Source organism: Scyliorhinus canicula, chromosome 20 (genome assembly GCF_902713615.1).
Source record: "Scyliorhinus canicula chromosome 20, sScyCan1.1, whole genome shotgun sequence".
Lineage (NCBI taxonomy): Eukaryota > Metazoa > Chordata > Chondrichthyes > Carcharhiniformes > Scyliorhinidae > Scyliorhinus > Scyliorhinus canicula.
Window position 1 is genome coordinate 28692657 of NC_052165.1, and position 22742 is coordinate 28715398.

The 22742-nt window shown below is 46.5% G+C and overlaps 1 long non-coding RNA gene across 1 annotated transcript in view; it reads left to right on the forward strand.

Moving 5' to 3' along the window:
* The window catches only part of LOC119955278, a 69863-nt gene that overhangs the window by 38774 nt on the left and 8347 nt on the right, over nucleotides 1-22742 (forward strand). Inside the window, exon 2 of the long non-coding RNA XR_005458421.1 lies at nucleotides 7503-7552. This is a non-coding gene — a long non-coding RNA (uncharacterized LOC119955278). The remainder of the gene's footprint in view (nucleotides 1-7502; nucleotides 7553-22742) is intronic.

Sequence of the window (22742 nt, forward strand, 5' to 3'; positions counted from 1 at the left end):
CAGCTTGTAGCACAGATCTTTACCATGTGCTGATAGTATAGACTAGTTAGGATAGGCAGAGGTCTTCAGTTTAATCTAGCATAATGTCAACCCATGGTGAAAGTATGTTCAACAGTTTCTAGCTTAATAAAATAGTGTTGTACTATTTCAAGTGTTGGTAGCCTGTATGTGTTACTGCTGAGGTAAACACAGTCTCCACAGATCCAGAGTACCCAACACATCAATCATTTCACAGCATTGCCTGTCACTAGCCCATGAAGTTAAAGCTGCTGGGCACCTGTACGGCTTGGGTCTCCATCTGCCATTGGTTGAATAAACCACATAGTGGCCATTAATTGCTCACTTATGGACCTCAATAGACCAAGGGCAGTGGGCCACATGCCACTTCCAATGCACTCCCTTGAGCAATAGTGCGAAGGCAGGACGAGAGGTGGCTTGGAGGCCACACGCTGCTTTTCGAGCCTTCCCCAAGTTCAAACCTGCTAGCAGGGGACCGTAAAATTCCACCCCATGGCTTAAAGTCTGAGGGAAATGGTGAATTTGACAGTTAATGAGCTGTGATTTGAGGCTGCAGTTTTGACTGAAGCAGGTGGTGTATTTTGTTAGCAACCTCCTTGGCTCAATGAAGCATTGTTCCTCCATCCATACATTCCGTTTGGGATATGGTTTCCAGTTCAGTGCCCTCCTCCTTATGGCAGTTTCTCTTGCTCTGTGGTATCTTTCTTGCTGCTTGTTCCTTGTTCTCCAGTTCCGAAGGCTGCACTATGAGGCCTGGAGCAATGGGAAACAACAGTGTGGAATGCAGCTGAACGTTTAGGTCAAGACTTTTTAAAAGAAAATCAATGTACTTTTTTCTCTATTTTGGACACACAAAAGAATTATGATAAAGTCCACATCTGACCAGTAAGTCCTCCTGACATTTCACTTGCCCTGCTACTTGTTCACAGCTGCTCATATTAGAATTGCCAATTTTTCTGAGCATTTTATGGTGTAAACATCGATCAGTGTCTTTGAGCTCCTCTCTCGATTTGTACAGATGGATCTATGAGACTGATCTAAGGGGATTCTTATAAATACTTTATTGTTTCAGAACAAGACAAACTGTGGAGCCAAATCTGACGAGCAGGATATTAGCAACAACGCTTTCCCTTTTGTGTCCAAATTGGCAAATAACTCTGCATTATGTATCAACCATAGCTCAAGTGGCTGCACCAAATTCCAGAAACTGACACCTCCGCCAATTAGTTTCCATTTCAATGAATAACGTGGTTACGAGTAACTATTGCCATGAAACAGTTACTTTTCTCGTCCTGAAATTAACAAATTGAAAGCCCAAAGGCAGCTTACTACAAGGCTCAAACTGGAAGAATAATTGGGCAGCATGGCAGCGTAGTGGTTAGCCCAGTTGCTTCACAGCTCCAGGGTCCCAGGTTCGATTTCCGGCTTGGGTCACTGTCTGTGCGGAATCTGCATATTCTCCCTGTGTCTGCGTGGGTTTCCTCCGGGTGCTCCGGTTTCCTCCCACAGTCCAAAGATGTACGGGATAGGTGAATTGGCCATGCTAAATTGCCCTTAGTGTCCAAGAAGGTTAAGTGGAGTTACTGGGTTACGGGGACAGGGTGGAGGCATGGGCTTAAGCAGGGTGCTTTTTCCAAAGGGCCGATGCAGACTGAATGGGCCGAATGGACCCCTTCTGCACTGTAAATTCTAGGAATAACGCATTATCAGTGTAACTCTTGTCCTGATAATTTATAGTGTAGCAGCCCATGGATATGAGCCAAATAACTTTGTCAAAGCTGAAAGTGCTTTAAATAGCGACGAGGCTGTGAATTGTGTCTGTTCCAAACAGGAAAAGCTAAAAGGCGTGGTATGGTATTGGAATCTGACTTTAACCAGCTAGTCATTTGGCCTCAGAAAAGGAGATGTAAAGGACAAACAATCAGGGTAGGCGTTGTCTCGTAAAACAAAATGCATAATATTTAAAGTGAAGCAATACAACTTTTGATTTTGTTTTCTTCCCTCCATAAAAATATTAAGGTATATTCTATTGTCAGCCATTAATTCTGAAAAATCAAATCTGGGATCCAGATTTTTGCCTCCTCCATCAGCGAGAAAAAGGCTGAATTTGCTGTAAAATCATAAGTGCTGCCCCGAACACGGAGATTCCCATTCCCCCAGGAGCAGGAATGGGAGGGCGGAAGTGTTTAATGCATAGAAACAGAAAATAGGAGCAGGGGGAGGCCACATGGCCCTTTCAACCTGCTCCACCATTCATTATGATCATGGCTGATCATCCAACTCAAGAACCTAATGCATGGATAAGGAAGGGCGCAGGAGATTTAAATCATCAGCTGCCTCCACTGAACTGGGATTCATTAGACCAGGAGTGTGAAACCCAGAGGATGCATCATAGACGAGGTGAGGGCAGTACTAAACTTTGTGGATTTATTTGGATAGCCCGGATACCTCTTTGATCCTTTGGATCTGGTCCTGGGGCACCTTTGGTGGAGGACACGTGTCTTTTGAAATTTTAAAAATTGCTATAAAGGTGCATAAAATCATTGCTGTCAAAGTGACTGGGACAATCAACTTACCACTTTTTGGTAGCTAGTGCTGTAAAAAAGGGAGAGTGGCTTAGGGACTGGTTTAGCTCACTGGGCTAAATCGCTGGCTTTTAAAGCAGACCAAGCAGGCCAGCAGCACGGTTTGAGTCCCGTACCAGCCTCCCCAGACAGGCGCCGGAATGTGGCGACTAGGGGCTTTTCACAATAACTTCATTGAAGCCTACTCGTGACAATAAGCGATTTCCATTTCATTTTCATTCACTTACCCTGACGACCCTTCACTGCACCGCAAGGATTCCAGGAGCAGCTGTGCTCCTCATTTCTCAGCAGACCCTGATGGTACGTCCATCTGAGAAATGTGGGCAGTTGACCTCCAGGCAGGGTGGCACCCTGACACCCTTGGCAAAATGTTTGTAAACATCTATTAATGACTGACAGCTCACTCACTACTACATCAAAAGCAGTTAAGTGCTTTCTGCTGAGAAAAACGAGGAAGTGAAAGCACTTAATGTCTAAATGTTTATACACATTGCGGTTACTTTCACAGCAGTTTCACTCATTTGTATCCTCCCGCTGGCATGGGGTGCGAACCTCGATGCTGCTGCCAGTGGAGGACTGGAGCATTTCTTCCCCGCAGCTGGTTTCTTTGCCGCATTGGGAACTCTGCTACCGGAGGCTGAGGATCCGGCCCCAAAATCCTGTTCCTGTGGTCAAAATTCTAAATTTTGCATTGGATACCTGTCAAATCTTCCTTTATCATTTGAAACATTGCAAACTACTGTACAAACTACACCTTTTAAAATTCATTCATGCGATGTTGGCTTCTCAGGTTCGGCCAGAATTTATTGCCTTTTAAAAGGTAGTGCCTTCTTAAACTGCTGCAGCTCATGTTATTTAGGTACACCCACACTGCTGTTCAGGAGGCAGTTCCAAGATTTTATACCAGCAACAGTGAAGGAACAGCAATATATTGCCAAGTCAGGATGGTGAGTGGCTTGGAGGGCAATCTCCAGCTGGTGCTATTCCCATGTATGCGCTGCCCTTGTCCTTCGACGGTAGTGCTCGTGGGTTTGGAAGATGCTGCCTCAAGAGCATTTGTGAGTTCTTGCAGAACATCTTGTAGATGGTACACATTGCTACTACTGTGATGGAGTGAGTGAATGTTTGTGGGTGAGGTTCCAATCAAGTGGGCTGCTTTGTCCTCCATGGTGTCAGGCATCTTGGGTGTTGTTGGAGCTGCATTCATCCAGGTATCTATGCCTTGTAGATGGTGGACAGGCTTTGGGGAGTCAGGAGGTCAGTTACTCTCTGCAGAAATCCTAGTCTCTGACCTCCTCTTGTAGCCACAGTATTTATACGGCTAGTCCAGTTCAGTTTCTGGTCAATGATAACTCCCAGGACGTTGATGCTGGTATTTGAGTATGGAAACATAAGGGTTTTGTTTTCTCCACTTAATGGTCAAGAATGATCATGGTGGATATCATCTAGATTGTGGAAACAATGCAGAACCAATCTTATGTTTCAGAAGCCAGGAGGGAACTAAAGAAAGGGATTAGGAGAGCTAAGAGAGGGCATGAAAAATCTTTGGCGGGTAGGATCAAAGAAAACCCCAAGGCCTTTTACACATATGTGAGAAATATGAGAATGACTAGAGCGAGGGTAGGTCCGATCAAGGACAGCAGCGGGAGATTGTGTATTGAGTCTGAAGAGATAGGAGAGGTCTTGAATGAGTACTTTTCTTCAGTATTTACAAATGAGAGGGACCATATTGTTGGAGAGGACAGTGTGAAACAGACTGGTAAGCTCGAGGAGATACTTGTTAGGAAGGAAGATGTTTTGGGCGTTTTGAAAAACTTGAGGATAGACAAGCCCCCCGGGCCTGATGGGATATATCCAAGGATTCTATGGGAAGCAAGATATGAAATTGCAGAGCCGTTGGCAATGATCTTTTCATCCTCACTGTCAACAGGGGTGGTACCAGGGGATTGGAGAGTGGCGAATGTCGTGTCCCTGTTCAAAAAAGAGGGATAGCCCTGGGAATTACAGGCCAGTTAGTCTTACTTCGGTGGTAGGCAAAGTAATGGAAAGGGTACTGAGGGATAGGATTTCTGAGCATCTGGAAAGACACTGCTTGATTAGGGATAGTCAGCACGGATTTGTGAGGGGTAGGTCTTGCCTTACAAGTCTTATTGAATTCTTTGAGGAGGTGACCAATCATGTGGATGAAGGTAAAGCAGTGGATATAGTGTACATGGATTTTAGTAAGGCATTTGATAAGGTTCCTCATGGTAGACTTATGCAGAAAGTGAAGAGGCATGGGATAGTGGGAAATTTGGCCAGTTGGATAACGAACTGGCTAACCAATAGAAGTCAGAGACTGGTGGTGGATGGCAAATATTCAGCCTGGAGCCCAGTTACCAGTGGCGTACCGCAGGGATAAGTTCTGGGTCCTCTGCCGTTTGTGATTTTCATTAATGACTTGGATGAGCGAGTTGAAGGGTGGGTCAGTAAATTTGCAGATGATACGAAGATTGGTGGAGTTGTGGATAGTGAGGAGGGCTGTTGTCGGCTGCAAAGAGACATAGATAGATGCAGAGCTGGGCTGAGAAGTGGTAAATGGAGTTTAACCCTGAAAAGTGTGAGGTTGTCCATTTTGGAAGGACAAATATGAATGCGGAATAAAGAGTTAACGGTAGGGTTCTTGGCAATGTGGAGGAGCAGAAAGATCTTGGGGTCTATGTTCATAGATCTTTGAAAGTTGCCACTCAGGTGGATAGAGCTGTGAAGGCCTATGGTGTGCTAGCGTTCATTAGCAGAGGGATTGAATTTAAGAGCCGTGAGCTGATGATGCAGCTGTACAAAACCTTGATAAGGCCACATTTGGAGTACTGTGTGCAGTTCTGGTCGCCTCATTTTAGGGAGGATGTGGAAGCTTTGGAAAAGGTGCAAAGGAGATTTACCAGGATGTTGCCTAGAATGGAGAGTAGGTCTTACGAAGAAAGGTTGAGGGTGCTAGGCCTTTTCTCATTAGAACGGAGAAGGATGAGGGGCGACTTGATAGAGGTTTATAAGATGATCAGGGGAATAGATAGAGTAGACCGTCAAAGACTTATTCCCTGGGTACAACAAACCATTACAAGGGGACATAAATTTAAGATGAATGGTGAAAGATATAGGGGGGATGTCAGAGGTAGGTTCTTTACCCAGAGTAGTGGGGGCATGGAACGCACTGCCTGTGGAAGTAGTTGACTTAGAAACATTTGGGACCTTCAAGCGGCTATTGGACAAGTACATGGATTATGGTAGAATAATGGAGTGTAGATTAATTTGTTCTTAAGGGCAGCACGGTAGCATTGTGGATAGCACAATTGCTTCACAGCTCCAGGGTCCCAGGTTCGATTCCGGCTTGGGTCACTGACTGTTCGGAGTCTGCACATCCTCCCCGTGTGTGCGTGGGTTTCCTCCGGGTGCTCCGGTTTCCTCCCACAGTCCAAAGATGTGCAGGTTAGGTGGATTGGCCATGATAAATTGCCCTTAGTGTTCAAAATTGCCCTTAGTGTTGGGTGGGGTTACTGGGTTATGGGGATAGGGTGGAGATGTTGACCTTGGGTAGGGTGCTCTTTCCAAGAGCTGGTGCAGACTCAATGGGCCGAATGGCCTCCTTCTGCACTGTAAATTCTATGATAATCTATGATTAATCTAGGACAAAGGTACGGCACAACATCGTGGGCTGAAGGGCCTGTTGTGCTGTATTTTTCTATGTTCTATGTTCTAAGGGTTAACATCAAAGAAATAAGGGAGCAGCTCAGTAAATTGAGGGGGAGGGTGGGATATGTTCAACAATAATTCATGCTAAGCATGCAGGTTAAATACATATAGTGAGTGCTATCTGAGCAAAAGTAACCCTTAATGGTAAAGCATATCATATCAGGCTGTAAAGGATAATAATGATACACACAAGCTGAGTTAAAAATTATTTCAATGAAATCAGGACCGCTTTAATCCAATAAAAGGCTAATTTAGGACTGCTCGCAAGGACTTTCCTTTTAACATGAAAAGTGGTCAACACGTGACTTCAGGGTAGATTCGTGACATCAATAAATAATGATGTGCAGAAGAGCTTAAAATAGTCTACTCACTCACCATGGTGTTGCTCAGTGACTGAGGTATGTTTGATTTAGCACAGCTATATAGTTCAAGAAGTAACACAGTAATAGGATTCAAAACACAAATAAACATTGGAAGTTGGTGATTCAACAAACTAGGACAAAAAAAACCCCTCATAATTCTGTTAACCCAGCGCCATTATCGTATAAACTTGGTGGGGAAAAGAACGCACAATTGATTACACCATCGATTTTTTCTTATGTAAACCAAACATCTTCAATGTGTTCGGAAAATCAGGAAAGGGTGTACAGTTTATCGTGGCAACATTTGTTAAGGATACATATTTTATCATAATTCATTGACCCAATTCATAGAGTAAGCTTTGCGCACGTGAAGTAGAGACAGCCTGGGAGTGAGAAAGCCCAAGTGAGGATTGAAACTTGGTAATTTGGAGCAGTGTGGTAATTAAAGAGGTAAGTGGTGAATTTTATTTTCCTGTTTTTCAGTTAAAACTTCAGTGGACTAGATAGATGGAGCTGCCCCCACTCTAATTGCTGAGTGGCAGTTATCTGTTAATCACCTGAAGTCTGATCAGAGGCAAAGGTGTAAATTACATTCTTCTGTTTGATGCTTAACTAGTGTCAGTCATCTCAGTTTAGCTGGGCTCTATATAAGAGAGAGGCATAAAGCGCACACTCAGTAAGCTTTGCGCACATGAAGTAGAGACACCTTGAGTGAGGATTGAAACTTGGTAATTTGGAGCAGTGTGGTAATTTGTTGCAGAGTGGGAGGAGATGCTTCTTCCCTTTCATTTTGTTTTCTTTCTTCTAGCTTTGTCACCGGTAATCTGCAGGGAGAGATTCAGAGAGCATCCTGGGAAGGTAAGTGATTTAAAGACTTTTCAAATTGTGGGGGGAAACAAACTGAAGTGACATCACAGTAAAACTTTAACCTGATTTGCTGGTAGGGAATCTGTTAAATTTGAAAAAAATAACATTGAAAAACGAATTAATTAACTAGGAGTAACTGAACCTGAGGGGAGAGATTTGTATTTAGCATTTAATTTTACAGCAAAATTGTAGCACCAGGGTCATATAGTTAATTGTAACTTAACCTAATAACAATTTAAGTATTTATTTTGAATGAATTAACCAGTGCATAAATTTCACTCATCGGGGTGCAGTGCTCTAACTGTGAGATGTGGGAGATCCGTGACACTTCCAGTGTTCCAGTCAGCTATGTCTACAGGAAGTGTAACCAATGATAGATCCTCACATGGTGCTGTTTGAAGCTTAACTAGTGTGAGTCATCTCAGTTTAGCTGGGCTCTGTGTAAGAGAGAGCCAAAAAGTGCACACTCAGTAAGTTTTGAGCACATGAAGTAGAGACAGCCTGAGTGAGGATTGAAACAGCAATTGTTCGGTTACAGCAGCAGGTGGAATCATTTAGGAGCACACAGGTGGCGGAAAGTGTCATAGATAGAAGTTACAAGATGTGGTCACACCCAAGGTGCAGGCAGACAGATGGGTGATCACTAGAAAGGGAAGGCAGTCAGTGCAGGAATCCCCTGTGGCCGTCCCCCTCTCTAACAGGTATACCATTTTGGATATTGTTGGAAGGATAGCCTATCAGCAGAAAACAACAACGGACAGAACAGTGGAACCGCAACTGGCTCTGTTGCTCAGTAGGGGAGGGCAAGGTGCAGGCAAGCGATAGTTATAGGGGATTCTATAGTAAGGGGCAGAGATAGGCGCTTCTACGGACATGAGGACATGAAAGAGACTCCAGGATGGTGTGTTGTCTCCCTGGTGCCAAGGTCAAGGATGTCTCTGAATGAACACAGGACATCCTGATGGGGGAGGGTGAACAGCCAGAGGAAATAATACACAGCGGTACTAACGATATAGGCAGGAAGAGTGATGAGGTCCTGCAGAAGGAGTTCAGGGAGTTAAGCAGTAAGCTAAAAAGCGGCACCTCCAGGGTTTTAATCTCAGGATTACACCCTGTGCCATGTGCCAGTGAGCCTAGAAATAGGAGGATAGTGCAGATAAACGCATGGCTAAACCAGTGGTGTAGAAGGGAGGGTTTCGGATTTCCGGATCATTGGGATCTCTTCCGGGGCAGGTGGGAACAGTACTAGAAGGACGGGTTGCATCTAAACTGGAGGGGCAACAATATCCTCGCTGGGAGGTTTGCTAGAGTCATTCCAGAGGATTTAAACTAGTATGCAGGGGGGTGTGAACCAGTGCATTAGCTTAGGAGGTGTCATAACTGAAGGGGAAATAGAGAACAAAAATAAGAGAACAACATCACGCTTAGGCAGAGCAAAAAAGGTGAGAAGGGAGGTGGTCGATGCAGGACCGAGGGTGCTGTACCTAAATGCGCGCAGTACACGGAACAAGGTAAACAAGCTTGTTGCGCACATTGAAATTGGCCGATATGATGTTGTGGGTATCACAGAGACATAGCTGCAATGGGATCAGGGCTGGGATCTAAATATACAAAGATATGTGTCCTATACAAGGATATGTGTACTAACGAAAGGACAGGCAAATGAGCAAAGGGGGCGGTGTTGTTCGTAAGGAATGAAGTAAAATCAATAGCAAGGAGCAATATAGGATTAGAAGGTATAGGGGGTGGAGTTCTCTAATCCCGCAACAGAGTGTCCACGCTGTCATAAATCACGTTTTTCGACGGCTTGAAGGGGCCAACCCGACGACTGGAGCGGTTCATGCTGCTCCAGCTGCTGATCCCGGTGCGAACTGGGCGTCGCGGGAACCGCGCATGCGCCATGGCACCGGCGCCAACGCACACATTCATAGTGACTTCCTTCAATGCACCGGCCCCAACGCAACATGACGCAGGACTCCAGGTGCCGGCGCGGAAGAAACGAGGCCCGCAGCCAGACAGTCCAGCCCACCGAATGGTGGACTCCGATCGTGGGCCAGGCCACATTGGAGGCCCCCCGGGGGTCAGATGACCTCCATACGCCACAGGCCGTCCCCGACCCTTCCACGCCGAGTTCCCACCATCTGAGAGCAGGTGTGGACGGCGCCGGCGGGACTCGGTATTTTTATGCGGCCGCTCGGCCCATCCCAGCCTGAGAATCGGCGGGCTGGATGCGTAGAACGGCCCCCGACCGGTGCCGCACCAACCACACCAGCACCAATGGCGCCGATACTCCGCTCTGCGGATTCTCTGCGAAGAATCGCCTCCCGGTGCCGGGGCAGTGTGGTGCGATTTGCCACAGTTGCGGGGATTCTCCGGCCTGAGAGAATCTCGCCCAGAATCTCTGTGGGTAGAGTTGAGAAACCGCAAACGTAAAAAGACCCTGATGGGAGTTATGTACAGACCCCTAACAGCAGTCAAGATGTGGGGCAGAAAATAAATCAGGAAATAGAAAAGTCATGTAAAAAAAACAAAAATCATGGGGGACTTCAATATACAGTTGGACTGGGAAAATCAGGTTGGTAGTGGATGCCAAGAAAAGGAATTTGTGGAATGTCTAAGAAATGTTTTTTTGGAGCAGCTTGTGACAGAGCAATTCCGGATTTGGTGATGTGTAATGAGGCAGACTTAATTAGGGAATTTAAGTAATCTTTAGGGGGCAGTGATCACAATATGAATTTACCCTGCAGTTTGAGAGGGAGAAGCTGGAATCAGATCTAACAGCATTACAATTAAATAAGGGTAACTACAAAGACATGAGGGAGGAGCTGGCCAGAGTTGATTGGAAAAGGAACCCAGCGGGGAAGACAGTGGAACAGCAATGGCAGAAGTTCTTGGTGGTTATTTTGGAGGCACAGTAAAAAATCATCCCAAGGAGGAGGAAAGGGGAAAACAAGGCATCCATGGATGATGAGGGAATTCAAGGACAGCATAAAAGCAAAAAAAAAAAGCATACAAAGTGGTGAGGATTAGTGGGAAGCCAGAGGATTGGGAAACATTTAAAAGCGAGCAGAAGACAACTAAAAAAGCAATAAGGGGGGAGAAGATGAAATATGAGTGTAAGCTAGCTAGTAATATAAAAGTAGATAGGAAGAGTTTTTTCCACATATAAATGGTGAGACAGGCAAAAATAGATATTGGACCACTGGAAAATGTAGCTGGAGCAGTAATAATGGGAACCAAAGAATTGGCAGAGGAACTGAATAGTTACTTTGCATCAGTCTTCACGGTGGAAGGCACCAGTGGGATGCCAGAGCTCCATGAGAATCAAGGGACAGAGGTGAGTGTAGTGGCCATCACTCAGGAGAAGGATCTGGAGAAACTGAAAGGTCTGAAGGTGGATAAATAACCTGGACCGGATGGACACCCCAGGGTCCTAAAAGAGATAGCTGAGGAGGTTGTGGAGGCATTGGTGGTGATCTTTCAGGAATCACTGGAGGCAGGGAGGGTCTCTGAGGACTGGAAAATTGCTAATGTAACACTGCTGTTTTAGAAGAGAGGGAGGCGGAAGACGGGAAATTGTAAGCCGGTTAGCCAGACTTTGGTCATTGCTAAGATTTTAGAGTCTATTATTAAAGATGAGTTTGCGGAATATTTGGAAGTGCATGATAAAATAGGACTGCGTCAGCACGGCTTTGTCAAGGGGAAGTCATTTCTGACAAGTCCTTGAGGAGGGAAGAAGGAAGTTAGACAAAGGAGAACCAGGGGACATGATTTATTTAGGTTTTCAGAAGGTCTTTGATGAGGTGCCGCATAGGAGACTGTTAAATAAGCTAAGAGCCTATGGTGTTAAGGGTAAGATCCTGGCATGGCTAAAGGATTGACTGACTGGCAAAAGGCAGAGAGTGGGGATAAAGGGGTCTTTTTCAGGATGGCAGCTAGTGGTGTGCCTCAGGGGTCTGTGCTGGAACCACAACTTTTCACAATTTACATTAATGATCTGGAAAAAGAAACTGACACTTTCCTGAAATTAAAAATGAACTGTATGGCTCCCAAAAGCTGCCTATGCATCAATGTATCAGGAGAGGTTAGAGATGCGGGCTTTGCTGTCTTAAGATCAGAAAGGTTAAAGAAAGATTTAACAAGGCTGTTCAAAACTATGAAGGGGTTTGATAGAGTAGAGAAGGAACTGTTGACACTGTCAGGAGGGTGGAAGACCAAAAGAAACAGATTTGCGGATAATTTGTAAACAGGCGAGAAGATTAAGGAAAATTATTCTCCATTCAGCGGGTGTTATGATCTGGAATGCACTAACTGAAAAGCTGGTAAAAAAAGATTCAATAGGAACTTGCATAACGGAACTAGATATATTCAAAAAGGGGGGTGGTGGGGGGTTTTGGGGAAAAGGCAAGGGAATGGGATTAATTAGACAACTTTCTCAAAGGGTTTGCAAAGGAATGATGAGCTGAAATGCCCCCTTCTGTGCTATACCATTCTGTGCAGTGTTCCAAGCTGCTGGTTTTGGCCTGACTCAGACCTCACATCAGCATACATTGGAACAAGGGTCTGTCAAGTACCCTTTGCAGTCACCAATCAACAGAGCTGTTAACTCCAACATCGTTATCAACTGACCAGGCTGGAAATATTTTACAATGAACTCCGAGCAGCATATGCCTTTCGCTGGCTTCTCGTCCTCTATTCCATTTGACAAGACGATGGGCTTGTATGCGAAGAGTGACTGAAAAATAAACCTTTTCATTCAGAGTCAAGTGCTTATTACCAATGTAAAGATTACTTTATGCACTGAAAAGGCACAGCTGGTCCTTGCACTTTTGTCCATCATAGAGAGTGCCAGAAAATTACGATAATTATGTGGAAATTACAGGAACTTGCTTTCCAATGCAATTGAGGCAAAAATAAGAAAATAATCAGTCTGCAGGCTATAATTATTCAGCATATGCTTGCACCTGACACAATAGGATTGCTTATTGTTCGAGGCTTTCTTTAATGTTTCACTATAATTGATTAGGAGTGTTCAAACATTTTAACGAGAAAATATGATTAAGGCGAAGCCAAAGCAATCTTTGTGGATCATGAAGCACTGATGTTAATGAATTGAGAATATATTTTAATCTAGCGACACTTTCTATTAGTTCACATTTGGTCGCCTCTCTGGAGCTTAGCTTCAAATGTTTTGTGTATGGAAACATGCACTGGGAGAGCAATCAAACTCAAACCACGGACACCATTAAGCGTGAGTGTGCTGAAATACATTTTGTTGTTAGTGTACCAGATGTAGGTATGATGGATTTGTTTTCCAGTCCATGTTCCCACACAATACACATGGACAATCAAGTTACTCGGAACAAGATCATAAATCACAAATACACTTTATTCTCATTAGTGAAACATAATACTGAAAACAAACACTATTCCTGCTTTAAGCAGATAATAATCAGGATTGTAAACAACTAATTTAATGTGGAACATATTGGTTTGCAATTTGCAGTTTCAATTAGCACAATGCCCAGCCACTTTAATACTACATATTCACGGTCCCAGTGGGCAATCACAGTTGCAACAACTGCTAATACCAGCATGGAAAGGCTGATGCAACCAGTGCCGACAGCTGATATTCCCAATGCCTCGCTAACCCTCCCAGTGTCTACAGCTGATCTTCCCAATGCCTCGCTGACCCTCTCAGTGCCGACAGCTGATCTTCCCAATGCCTCACTGACCCTCCCAGTGTCTACAGCTGATCTTCCCAATGCCTTGCTGACCCTCCCAGTGTCTACAGCTGATCTTCCCATTGCCTCGCTGACCCTCCCAGTGTCTACAGCTGATCTTCCCATTGCCTCGCTGACCCTCCCAGTGTCTACAGCTGATCTTCCCAATGCCTCGCTGACCCTCCCAGTGTCTACAGCTGATCTTCCCAATGCCTTGCTGACCCTCCCAGTGTCTACAGCTGATCTTCCCAATGCCTCGCTGACCCTCCCAGTGTCTACAGCTGATCTTCCCAATGCCTTGCTGACCCTCCCAGTGTCTACAGCTGATCTTCCCAATGCCTCGCTGACCCTCCCAGTGTCTACAGCTGATCTTCCCAATGCCTCGCTGACCCTCCCAGTGTCTACAGCTGATCTTCCCAATGCCTCACTGACCCTCCCAGTGTCTACAGCTGATCTTCCCAATGCCTCGCTGACCCTTCCAGTATCTACAGCTGATCTTCCCAATGCCTCACTGACGCTCCCAGTGTCTACAGCTGATCTTCCCAATGCCTTGCTGACCCTTCCAGTGTCTACAGCTGATCTTCCCAATGCTTCGCTGACCCTCCCAGTGTCTACAGCTGATCTTCCCAATGCCTCGCTGACCCTCTCAGTGCCGACAGCTGATCTTCCCAATGCCTCACTGACCCTCCCAGTATCTACAGCTGATCTTCCCAATGCTTCGCTGACCCTCCCAGTGTCTACAGCTGATCTTCCCAATGCCTCGCTGACCCTCCCAGTGTCTACAGCTGATCTTCCCAATGCCTTGCTGACCCTCCCAGTGTCTACAGCTGATCTTCCCAATGCCTCGCTGACCCTCCCAGTGTCTACAGCTGATCTTCCCAATGCCTCACTGACCCTCCCAGTGTCTACAGCTGATCTTCCCAATGCCTTGCTGACCCTCCCAGTATCTACAGCTGATCTTCCCAATGCCTCGCTGACCCTCCCAGTGTCTACAGCTGATCTTCCCAATGCCTTGCTGACTCTCCCAGTGTCTACAGTTGATCTTCCCAATGCCTCGCTGACCCTCCCAGTGCCGACAGCTGATCTTCCCAATGCCTCGCTGACCCTCCCAGTGTCTACAGCTGATCTTCCCAATGCCTCGCTGACCCTCCCAGTGTCTACAGCTGATCTTCCCAATGCCTCGCTGACCCTCCCAGTGTCTACAGCTGATCTTCCCAATGCCTCACTGACCCTCCCAGTGTCTACAGCTGATCTTCCCAATGCCTCACTGACCCTCCCAGTGTCTACAGCTGATCTTCCCAATGCCTCGCTGACCCTCCCAGTGTCTACAGCTGAACTTCCCAATGCCTCGCTGACCCTCCCAGTGTCTACAGCTGATCTTCCCAATGCCTCGCTGACCCTCCCAGTGTCTACAGCTGATCTTCCCAATGCCTTGCTGATGCTCCCAGTGCCTACAGTTGATATTCCCAGTGCCTAACTGGCAATCCAATGGCTCCAGTTGATCCCCACATTGGCTAGCTGATCCCCCAGTATCTATAGTTGATCCACCCAGTGGCTCGTTGATCCACCCAGGGCTAGTTAATCCACCCTGTGCCTAGTTGATTGTCCCATTGGCTAGTTGATCCATCCAATGGCTCATAGGTCCACCCAGCGTTTACAGCTGATCCACCCACTGTCTACAGTTGATCATCCCAGTGGCTGGCTTATCAACTCAGTGGCTACAGTTGATCGACCCAGTTGCTAGCTGTTCCATTCAGTGTCTACTGTTACTCCTCCCAGTGTGTTGCAATTGAAGAGAAGTTTGATTTTTCAGAGAGTTGTAAGTGATTCATTCGGAGGCGCACAGCTATGACTGTTACTAATCTACTCACAGTTATTCTTGATGCTCCTTGTTGTATGCTGCAAGTGTTTTTATAGCTGAGCCCTGATTTAAACAGATGGAATTGGAAGTGTTAAAATTACCCTTTTATTGCTTGTTCATTCCACTTTACTGTTAGTTGCCATTTCTACTGCCAAGGGAAGGTGCTATGCTAACATTCGACCAGTCACACTAATATAGTTCCATAATGTTCCTGGGGCCATGTGAGTCACATGCAGTGCCACCTGGGAAATTTTGGTTTGATCAGATCCAGGTAAGCACATTTACATTTTATTGAATGAGTTCCTTCATCAGCATGGGTTGGTGCAGAATCGATGGGCCGAATGTCCTCCTTCTGCACTGTAGGGGTTCTATTCTATTCTATGAGCCAGGATGAGCACATGTTCTCCTCTGGGCCCCAAAGAGAACCCTGTCCTTACCTGCCAAAACTGTCCTTCCATTAACCGTATATCCTATACCCTGCAATCCCCCCACCAGATCTCACTCTCGTCACTTGTCTTGCTGAAGACCATTTTCCTTGGTCCTTAACAGCTGCCTGCTTCTAAAGAATTTCCATCTATCACCCACCAGGCAACGCAGCTTTGCCACCAAGGTCAGGCAATACTGATGCCAGCATGTTGGAGCAAGCTGTTGTGAACACCTGTCCCATGCTCAACTCTGGTTTCCAAGTTATCCATCAGGACTTTGATGTCACATCTGATCCTCCTAGTATTTAACAGCTGTTCTATCTAGCCTACTACAGTACTCCCTATCTCACCAGGCTAAAAAGAGACATGTGACAGTTGAAACTGCAGCTTATCCTCCTAACACTGGAAAAGCTGATCAAAGCTCATTGATGGATATATTGGATAACCGCCTCTCAGGATAATATGCCATTTGTAACGAGTCCAACATAAATGGCTTTCACTGTGCATTTACTTTAGTGACACACACACCTGGAAAGCATGTCCAGAGAAGCGATAAAGAATTAAAAGGTTTCCATATTGAATCAAACTGCAAAGTGTTTGGCTTTGATCAGTGATCTTGTAGAACTTTGAGAGAAAGCGCAACTGAAGCTTGTGGCAATGTCTATTCATGTGATATACTCGTGAATCTGGACAACATACCAATGCTGCCAGGTAAAATATAACATCTGCAACTTTTTTTATTTATTGAAAATTAAAGTATTTTTAAACGTCATGCATTGAGTAACATTGTGCAATTGGAACATTCACTGGAGGGGGGGGGGGGAGGGAGAGCTGGGTATATGCAATGTTGTGCATCAACTCATCATGGAAGTGACTGTCATGAAGTAAATTATACTTAATCTATAGTTAGCACTTTCTAATTGTCTGCTTCGAAAATAGTCATTCAATTGCTCAGTACAAATGCATGCAATTAATTATTTCACCATTTTGATTCCAGTCTTGATTGATGTGCACTTGATTTTGGAAATGAAATCACTTGACTTCAAATGTCAGAGGAATACAGGATTTCAGAGATTGTCTAGTTAATTTTAAAATAGAAGTGGTGTTTGCTGTAAGTTTAGTTTGTACAATTTTCATCCAATTCATGGACCCATCAAACTGCAAGTGAGATGGTTGTACATGTTTGTCCTTGGTTTTGATTTAGGTCCCCATTCACTCAGGCACTGGTCCACTTCAGAAATGATGAACCGCATTGAGTAACATTGGAGCTGGTATATTTAAATCTTCCTTCCCAAACAACGGACAGGCAAACCCGGTGTCAGCAAATAGTGGCAACTCAATGACAAAGGGTGTGTTTCTCACAGGAAAATGTGTTAATATGGTTATAAAACCCCATGTAAACTTGTCAATACCACAGATCAAGCTGGTTACAGATTAAATTTAAGCAATAACATCAACATTAGTAGAGAAACAGTGCTGGGAAAACTGATGGGATTGAAGGCGGATAAATCCCCAGGGCCCGAGAATCTGCACCCCAGTGTGCTAAAGGAGGTGGCTCTGGAAATAGTGGATGCATTGGTGGTCACCTTCCGGTATTCTATAGACTCTGGAACTGTCCCTGCAGATTGGAGGGGAGCTCACGTCACTCCGATATTCAAAGAAAGGGAGGTAGAGAGAAAGCAGGGAATTATAGACCAGTAAACCTAACATCGGTAGTGGGGGAAATGCTTGAATCCATTATCAAGGACTTTATAGCGGAACATTTTGAAAGCAGTGGCGGGATCAGTCGGAGTCAGCATGGATTTATGAAGGGAAAATCATGCTTGACAAATCTGTTGGAATTCTTTGAAGAGGTAACCAATACAGTCGACAAGGGGGACCAGCCAGTTGATGTGGTATATATGGACTTTCAGAAGGCGTTTGACAAAGTCCCACATAACAGATTATTGTGCAAAATTAAAGCACATGAGATTGGGGGAAATGTATTGAGGTGGATAGAAAACTGGTTGGGAGAGAGGAAACAAAGAGTAGGGGTGAATGAGTCCTTTTCGAATTGGCAGGCAGTAACCAGTGGGGTACCACAGGGATCGGTGCTGGGACCCCAACTATTCACAATATATGTTACTGATTTGGATGGGGGAACAATATGTAACATCTCAAAGTTTGCAGATGATACCAAATGAGGTGTGAGGGTGAATTGTGATGAGGTGAATTGAATCCTACAGCAAGATCTGGACAGGTAGGGCGAGTGGGCAAACCAATGGCAGATGCAGTATAATTTGGATAAGTATGAGGTTATTCATTTTGGAAACAAAAACAGGAAGGTAGATTACTACCTGAATGGTTGTAAATTGGGAGAGGGGAGTGTGCAGCGGGACCTGGGTGTCCTTGTGCACCATTCGCTGAAGGTAAGCATGCAGGTGCAGCAGGTGGTAAAGAAGACTAATGGTATGTTGGCCTTCATTGCAAGAGGTTTTGAGTATAGAAGCAGGGATGAGTTGCTGCAATTGGACAGGGCCTTGGTGAGGCCACACTTGGAGTACTGTATATAGTTTTGGTCTCCTTCTCTGAGGAACGATGTTCTTGCTCTCGAGGAAATGCAGCGAAGGTTTACCAGACTGATTCCAGGGATGGCACTGTCGTATGAGGAGAGATTGACTAGGTTGGGATTGTTCTCGCTGGAGTTCAGAAGAATGAAGGGGGATCTCATAGAGAATTATAAAATTCTAACAGAACTAGACAGGATAGATGCAGGGGAGATGTTACCAATGATGGGTGTGTCCAGAACCATGGGTCACAGTCTGAGGATTCAGGGTAAACCATTTCAGACAGAGATAAGGAGACATTTCTTCACACAAAGAGTGGTGAGCCTGTGGAATTCATTACCACAGGAAGTAGTTGATGCTAAAACTTTGAATATATTCAAGAGGCGGCTGGATATAGTACTTGGGGAGAATGGGATCAAAGGCTATGGGGAGAAAGCAAGATTAGGCAATTGAGCCATGATCGTGATGAATGGCGGAGCAGGCTCGAAGGGCCAAAAGGCCTCCTGCTCCTATCTTCTGTATCTATGTATCTATGTAATAAGAAAGGCTTGTATTCATATGCCTCCTTCCATGGCTCAGGGACACCCATAAACTCTTCAGAGCTATTGAATTACTTTTAAAGTGTATTGAAGGAAACATGGTAGCCAATTTCTTCACAGGACATATCCACAAACAGCTGTGAGATAAATGAAACAGATAATCTGTTTCAGTAATGTTGTTTGAGGGATGAATGGTGATATGGACGCTTACAGCATTCCAAAGTTTTTACAGTAGAACCTTGTTTTTAATCCGCTCCCTCACCAGACTCCTCAACAGAGAGTTTGAGGGGTTAAATTTTCAGCAGTGTCCTTTAACTCCACATTTCCAACTTGGTTTGTGCAAAAGGCACTGGCCAGGAGCTTCCTCTCTGGAATTTATGTTCGGTGGTGGCTGTGGAAGTGGGAGTGATTTTCACTTGTGAGTAGCAGGATGGCTGTCCACAGCTAATCTTGCGCTGTTCAGCCCATGGCATTGGCGTCCAACAGAAGCTCGCCGATTCTTGTGCTGGGTCCGGCAGGAAGTTACCGTCTCTGCCAATATCTCACGAGTTTGAAGGTATGGGTGCCATATTTAAAGGGCACCCGGACAGCCTTACACTTTTGCTCCATATTCTCCACTAACTCTTCCACCACCCCCCCCGCCTTCCTTGGCCATCCTTCACACAACTTGTCCTGCCACCATTTGGTCTCGTGCATAGACTGGCATTTACAGATATTCTCCAAAGGGGACCATGCATTGGAAACTCAGAGCGGAATCTTGAGCCCGTACTCGCTGCCCGCAGGATAAGCGGTGAGGTGGAAAATTGGGAATCCCAATTCTCGTCGGAGAGATCACGTTTACCCATTTTCCTCTCCCCCTGCCGGCAACATCATGAGATTCATGCCCATGAAGGGACATGAATTTTTAAATAAATGTTAATACAGTTCCATGTACTTGGAGGCCCTCCTGGCAAATGACCCCCCTCACTAAATATTCATTCACCTCGGCGAGGTTTACAACAGGTTGGGTCAACGTCAGGCAGACAAGAGGATCTTTCTGGGCGTGCAAATGCAAGTATAGTCCCTCGGGAAGGGGGGAAGGGGGGGGTAAAGGATATACCCGGCCAGTGCTTTGGCACTACCCCCAGCACATGCTTGCACTGTCAGCTTGACCTGGAAATGCTAACCTGTGCCAGGGTGAGCCCAGGTGGGAGGCCTGATGTGTGGTGGGCAGTGAGGGGAGGGAGTGGCATTTGATGGTGGGGAGGTGCTGGCGTTGAATGTAGGAGAGGTGGGGGGAAGTGGATACCTGAGATGAATTTTTCTGGGCGGCAGGAGAGGGGGGAGGAGGAGAGCCCATGTGACCTCCATTATGTGCTGGGGGCGATTTGAATTCAAAGCTTGTTGGAGCGCCATAGAACCATATAATTCCTACAGTGCTGAAGGAGGCTATTTGGCCCATCGAGTCTATACTAACCCTCTGAAAGAGAACTCCATCGAGGCGCACTCCCCTGTCCCATCCCCACAATCCAGGGCCAATCTAGCATGGCCAATCCATCGAACCTGCACATCTTTGGACTGTACCCTTTAAAGATAGTGCCCCAATCTGTTTGGAGCTGGTTCCTGACTCTAAGTGGCCCCGTCCCACCAGAGTGCTGGTGTAAACCAGGCCCACTCAGTTTCTTTTGCAAAAGGGGCTCAAGGTTCTCTGAGAAAGCTGGACTGTGAAACTGGAGAGTGACATGCCAGTTTTGTGTGAGCCTAACATTTTGCCAAATTCTGGGAAGATTCCGCTCTCACTGTTCACCATGGATGAAATAAACTGACCAGATGCACGCCACCTATCTGCTGCGTGAGAGTGAACATTCTAATATCCCATTGGTGGGGAACCTAATTTGGAGGGGGAGCTTTATTTGCTGGGAAAATCCACCCACCTTTAAAGTTCCGAGACAATAGTTACTAAAGTTCACCCTGTGATCGGGAAATTAATTTTTGGCTTCTTGGAAGTTCCACCCAACGCTTCCAATAGTCCCTCAGTATGGCTCTGGAATGCCAGTTTAGACATTGCGCTCATGTCTCTGGAGTGAGATCTGAACTCCCATTCTTTTTAATTAAATGCAAGACGGCTACGTATTGAGCCATAGCTGACATTGAGCCACAGCTGACATGCATCCCATCTCAATGACATTTAGGACTGGATTTTCAATCCAGGATCGGGAACTTGATGCCTGGATCATTTCTGTGTTCTGACCCTAACGCTGTGTCTGCAACACTGACATCTTATTTTTATATCCAAAAAATTACTAATTTTAGCTGGCGTCAAGTTTAAAGACAGGGCTGGGGTCGTCCACCTGTCTGCCCTTTGACTGACTGCAGTTACATTTGTGACCGGGTGCCCTGGTGTCCACATGTGGTGTTCAAGGGCATGATCGAGGCCATCCATGCCCACTGGGCCCACAGGAACCGGGGTGCTTTATTGACCTTTTTAATCACATTTCAGTTTGATGTTTTAAGCTTCCTTTTGTGATTTGTTTTTATTTAAGGCAACACTCCTTTAAGGGGCTGCCTCAGTTTATTTAATTCAGGTTAATTGTTTTATGGAAAATAGACAGGGCTGGCTCTGAAGGTAAAACAAAAGCAGACAGGAACCATGGGCGGGATTCTCCAATCCCGTGGCAGAGTGTCCACTCCGTCGTAAACGGCGCCACGTTTTACGACGGCGTGAACGGGCCGCTCCCACGACTTATTGTTAATTTTGGCCCCTACAGGGGGCCAGCACGGCGCTGGAGAGGTTCACGCCACTCCAGCTGCAGATCCCAGTGCGAACTGTGTGCCGCGTGATCCATGCATGCGCAGTTGCGCCGGCACCAATGCACGCATGCGCAGTGACCTCCTTCAACGCGCCGGCCCTGCGCAACATGCCGCAGGACTCCAGGGGCCGGCGGGTAGGAAACGAGGCCCCCAGCTACAGAGGCCGGCACGCCGATTGGTGGGCTCCGATCGCGTGCCATGCCACATCGGAGGACCCCCCCCCCCCCCCCCCGTGGTCGGACCCTCCCTCCTCCCCCCCCCAAAGGCCGCCACTTGACCCTTACACGCCGAGGTCCCGCTGGCCCAGAGCAGGTTAGAACGGCGCCGGCGGGTTTCAGCTCTTTTCTTACGGCCGCTCGGCCCATCCAGCGTCGGAGTGGCGTGTCCCGTTCGTGGGGATTCTCCGGCCTGGCCCAGGGCTGGGAGAATCCCACCCCATGAGTGCAGCTGCCTTGTGGAATGGAGTAGGTAGGAGAGCAACAAACCAGCAGCCTTGTGGTCCAAACATGTGTCCAAATGGTCAGAAATACTCTTATTCCAGTCTGCTCAAATGATGACAAATTTGTCTGCCTGCTTGATCATCTCCGTTCCAACTTCCCCTTCGCTCCAAAGCTTTAAATCAGCAGCAACGAATTCTGGTCGACTTCTCTCAGCCCGGGCTGGGCCGGAGAATCTGCGCGAATCGGGCCACGCTGCCCTGATGCCGGGACGCGATTCTCCAATGGCGCCGGCGTGGTCAGCACGGTGCCGGTCGGGGGCCATTCTGCGCGGCCCCCCCGCCAAGCAACGTGGGCCGCTTCAGTGCTGTGCTGGCCCCCTGTAGGGGCCAGAATTGCTGATCCTGAGGCCGTGTTGACGCCGTCGAGAAACGCGACGGCGTTTCTGACGGTGTTAACACTTAGCCTCAGGATCAGAGAATTCCGCCCTCTGTGCTCCCAACAGCTGTGCCCTGAGGTGAACCAACCAATCACTTTTCCCGTACTCAGCGGTGAAAATTGCCTTCTGTGCCCATCCAGCCTGTTAACAACCTCTTCAAGCAGCTTTGCAGGCACTTAATTGGAAGCATATAGGTTACCGGCAACGATCTTTCGCTTGAACATTGCAACGTGATCCGGAGATGTTGGAAGATTGATACGCAAAGTGTGCACTCACCTGACCCCACCCTCACAGGCCTTTGAAAATTCAGCCCCTTTTTTGCTTCACTGGGAAACCTTGCCTTGGAGTAGAGGGAGTCGCACATCACAGCAACAATGTCACGGACCATTTAAATAGCTCCCAGTCACAGCATTCAAATGAC